The sequence below is a fragment of the Penaeus japonicus genome, unplaced genomic scaffold (assembly GCF_977035675.1).
Source record: "Penaeus japonicus unplaced genomic scaffold, GWHDUDI00000001_assembly GWHDUDI00000026, whole genome shotgun sequence".
NCBI lineage: Eukaryota > Metazoa > Arthropoda > Malacostraca > Decapoda > Penaeidae > Penaeus > Penaeus japonicus.
The window spans coordinates 22,545,266-22,550,265 of NW_028234428.1; the positions used below are offsets into that span (position 1 = coordinate 22,545,266).

Sequence of the window (5,000 nt, forward strand, 5' to 3'; positions counted from 1 at the left end):
GTCAACGTAACTCAACAATAGCAACAACGTTAGACCCGATATGTGGGAATGGCATCCCAGGGAAATTGCGGGATAAAATCGGTAAATGATTGGTACGATATCGTTGTCTTCTAACAAATCACATATAACATGAACATGTTATATAGCTATTTACTCTAAAGTAAAGATGTAATTGTTATTTTACAATTTCCTCGCCCGCGTGGCGACTGCGTTCAAAGTGATTACGATAGCCATGGCATAAAGTTTTTTGTTTTGAATGTGTTGTTTACGAGGTATATTTCCGTCTACAAAATCCTAACCCAATGACCAACCTAACCTTACCTAGCTAAGAGGTTAGACCTATCTAAGAGGGGTTTCGGCCATCTCTTGCCCTCCCTCCCCTCTTTACAGACCACTTCTCGTGCTACTTACTTTTTTATGCTACACATAATGTCTCTGAAAATGTTGACTATTAAAGATGCTTACATTTTATAGACTTACGGATGCCTACTAGTTAACAGAATTAAAAATGGTTAAAGAACTTTTCTACTTTTCCCCCTAGGCTTACCCCCCCGCCCCCTCTTGGAAATTACTCTCGCCCCCCAGGTTAAAAGCCACGAGTCTAGCCATTGACACAAGATGTTCTAGAAGCCCCGCTTTGTTTACAGCGCATGGTAGTTACAGCGATAACATTAGATCATATACATAAAAGTACAAGAGATGTCCATTCTTGTTTGTTCAACCATATGAAGCAAATAATGGTTGATAATAGAATCAAAACGGTAACCGGTAACATAACTCCTTGAGAGTAACCTATTATTCGTTACTATACAAGAAATAAGAAATATAAAATGGCTTCATATCTAGTAAAAACGAATGAGCAAAATGCACTGTGTACTGGCTTACCTGAGTGAGTGAGTGGACTGGGACTGGGAGGTATGCACCCTGGATAACGTACCAATACGTTTTTGACAATCATTTCAAAAGCGTATTTCTTGAATTCTCTGACAGGATTGTGTGTTTGACCGTTTAATACGTTTTATTTTTTTCAATTCTTTACTTTTATCATCATTGGTTTCATCGTTGAATATGTATAATGAATATATGTCGATTACAGGACAAAAAATGTTTGGAAACGTTTACCTAAGAAAAAAATGAGTTTACAAATACATATTCTTTCGTTTATCAATTTTGTCTTCTTATTTTTAAGAATGTAAGGGAGATGTGAGAGAGGCTAAAAAATGAAAAAGAAAAATGGAGTGAGAGAAGAGGAAAATTTGGCTGGAGAAATAAGGAAAGTTGGAGGAGAGCATGTTGCATGTAGGAATAGTTAAGGAGGAGAGGAGGGGAAGTGAGAATGTCTCATGTGCGTTATCATATGTTGTATGTTAAAAACCAATCATGAAGACAAAAACAACTCCTGGGTGACTCTTTGCGCAAAGGATGATTTCGATAAAATTGCCATAACATTTAATTTTGTTTCCTTTTGTCCCCAAATGATGTTGAAAAATGAGTTTTGAGATCATCAGATAAATTTATCTTAGTTATTTTCAGGTCACTAATCTTTCCTAGTTTTTTTTCCAACCGTATTGTAAATTCACTTGCAGTTTCCTCGAGCAATTGCATACTGGCCGTAAATATCCTGTATTGATTTTTCAATTACTTCATTAGATACAGACTTCCCTGGTGCTATTGATTACCGTGACGAACTTATAAACCGAGATTCAACTTGTGTGTCTACCTATTTTATCATCGTTGTGTATCATTCAATGATAGAGTGCGGTGCAATATTGTTCATTCACTTTCTTCTATCACCCATATAAATCTGCAATAAAACACAAGGATATGGGCATACGATCGGACCTCATAGGTTATTTCTCATAGGAGAAACGAGTTCATCTCTGCAGGTTAGAAACTAAAGGGAAAGAAAGTCTCCCCGTGGGTAGGTTAAGAGGTGTATAGCGGGTGAAGTTTTCAGGCTGACTTTCTTTCCCAACATGTGGCTACAAATACTTCAAAAGGTTGCACCTAATTGTCTTTTGAGTTTTTGCCATCTTTAGTTGGGCCGTCCAGGAGTGAGTAAGGAAATCATGTCACTTTCCATATACATAACTGACATGTAATCCCTGTGACGTGACGATGAAAAAAAAACAATGTTCGTTGCGTATGTTTGCATCACATCTCGACACAGCGATGCATCGTTTGACCGTCAAAACAATGAGTTGTTTTTAATTGTATATTAAATATTTTGTAGATTAATGTATTGATAGGACACATATAAGCTTCATACTATAGTAAAACATAAAATTTACCAACGCAAAAAGAAACTAGTATCAAACAAGTAAAGGAAAGGAAGCGAAAATGTTATAGACAATTGCAGTAAATTACCTGAACATCCTTCACTGAAATCACAATACTTTGATAGCCACTGCTATCTGTTGATATAGATGGTGATGGAATATGTTTCTGCACTGTTCTCTGTGTTATCTCTTAGTTTCTTAAACAAGTTGGAAAAGGGAAACGAGTAGACCGAGTTTCCTTCTTTTCCGAATAATTTCACAGTTTAAGAGATATATGTATATGTACATATAAAGTATATAGAGAGAATACGTCAAAGCAATACGATTCCTACACGCTTTACACTATGTTCACGCACACCATTGTTCACGGATCCAACTCTCCAGACAGACTCTTTCCTCGGGGTGCCACCGGCATGCCTCGGTGTGATCTACAAGGTCAGCACATTTGACCCTCTGTTGTGTATGGTGATCGCGTGATTGGCTCACAATGACCACGTGATTTAAGTGAACATGCACGAGTGCATGTACACCTGCACGGAAATTTCCACCGGCTATACCTATTGTCACTCTATCATACATTTTGTAGTTATTGCATTGTAGTACAGCTGTAGATATGATAGGCTTTTGCAGGCATGCAAATTCCTTAAAATGACTTTTAAATCAGATCCCACCTCACCATGCACTAACATTGGGCATGTTGTGGTCGGTATGAGTTAATGAAGCACGTGCTTATTAAGCTTTGCTGTCAGCTTCGGATAATGATAATGCTGTCTGACCATTCATTATCCATTACACAAGCACATTTCCCTCTTCCTCGAACACCCAACACTCAAATCAAGGCTGATAGCCCTCGCAGACTTACAGGTCTTCAGTCCCAGTGTGAAAATTGTAAGAAACAACTCTGGAGCTCCTTATAGTGGATACAAACTGGAGATTTACTTAAAACTGAGTATTAAATTACACAGCTACAGAGAAACTATGTAGAAAATTAGTTAAAAGAATAGAAAGTGTTATATACTATAGTTTATTCATCCGTCATCTTACATCCAATTGTGTCCTTATTATTCAAATTTGTGTGGTTAGAAATCAAAAACATAGAATTCATTGAACTTCCTCACGGTAAAGACTAATGGAAAAGAAGCCATTAATTTTCAGCCAACCTTTTTTGGCATTCTAACAGATTCCTGTGTATAGAGCTAGATGAGAACTTAGACAAGAGACTGAAACAATAGAAAAGATGAAACGATCACGACTTTCAGCGACTGATATTTGCATCTTTTGGTGATAACCGAATTTTTGTATATCCTTACCTGTTATGTTTGATTTGGATGATATTGCGTAGCCTCCTGGTCACAGTGGGCCTGACGCACAGATAAACAGATGTGGCTGCCACACCTGCATCCGAGTTTGCTTCTTTTACCGGTATTCTCACTCCTGCAATAAAGGAAGAGAAGGCTTAATCAAGAATATAGGAGCTGGACCGCCGAGAGCGAAGATAGGCCATGTAGAAACGGCCTTGCTCGTTGCTAACGTTTTAACATTCATAGAGTGACTAAGAGATCTTAGCTTAAGATGATATGCAACAATTCAACATGTTACTGTTGAAAGCACAAGAAAATTAATAAACAGTTACACATTTGAGCCCTCTCAGCAATTCTGTGCAGAAGCAACATGAATAGGAAATCAGGAATTGGATTAACCTTGGGACGAAGCAAGTCACAGGCAGTTCTATTGCTAAATAAGTACCAGTTCCGTAGAGTAACTAATTATGAGGCAAGATGCCAATAAGAGAACTGTAGTAACGCCGGAGGAATGACTGGCCATAACGTTTCGATATTAAGTCCGTCAGTATAATTTACATTCTATAGAAACCTTTGGATAAAGCATTGACAAGCCATTTGTTTTCCTTGTCTTAGTACAGCGCGGGCCACTTCACACGATCAACACTAATGCTATGATATATATATATATATATATATATATATATATATATATATATATATATATATATATATGTGTGTGTGATTTATGCAACTTTGATGTAATTCTGCTTTTTAGTTTATCTAAAAAAATACCAACAACGAAATTTCTATAATTTTTTTGCAAGTGCGAGAAACACGATGGTACATCATAGTATTGCTTTACTTTCATGGGTTCCTTATACCCTTATCAGCACTAGTAATTATTAGCAATGTTTGTGACTCGTGATACGTGAGTGACAGTTTGTATACTCATCTATTTTCTAATGGACTGTTTCGCTCTGGGCAGAAGGTTTTCACATACACAAGTAGCTTACACTAAGGCAATTTATTCCAAGAATATATCAAGGGAATGGATATAATTTGTTATAGTCCCTAATATATCGTTTATAATAGTGTCTTACTTTAATTCTTATACTGGTGTATCTGATCGTGTCATAGGCTAATATTTGCCATCTTTAAGCTTGAATCGTGTCGAGCAGAACTAACGACTGAAGAATGAAACGACCGCACTTCTGGAGTTTACAGTACAGCAAGAGCTAATTACCTTTAAGGACCAATTTGTAGGTAGAGACCACATGGAAATACAAGCAGCCAATTGCTATATACACGCAATTCTCCCTATCCTTCCATGCCTCCGTGGCACAATCGGTTAGCGCGTTCGGCTGTTAACCGAAAGGTTGGTGGTTCGAGCCCACCCGGGGGCGCTTGTTTTGGATTATTGTATTGTCTGTTGTACACA

General features: G+C 37.5%; 1 protein-coding gene and 1 non-coding gene across 5 annotated transcripts in view; one reads left to right on the forward strand and one right to left on the reverse strand.

Moving 5' to 3' along the window:
* The window catches only part of LOC122250611 (uncharacterized), a 53,753-nt gene that overhangs the window by 48,482 nt on the left and 271 nt on the right, over positions 1–5,000 (reverse strand). Inside the window, exon 1 of one of the 4 annotated variants that reach the window (XM_043012128.2) lies at positions 2,368–5,000. This exon is cut by the window's right edge and continues 271 nt beyond it. The gene's annotated coding sequence lies outside the window, so the exon portion shown is untranslated. Of the gene's footprint in view, positions 1–885 lie in introns of all 4 variants that reach the window. The other 3 variants (XM_043012123.2, XM_086552135.1, XM_086552134.1) reach the window with 3 other exon arrangements.
* On the forward strand, positions 4,892–4,965 carry TRNAN-GUU (transfer RNA asparagine (anticodon GUU)). Its single transcript has one exon. It is a non-coding gene; the product is annotated as a tRNA-Asn (tRNA).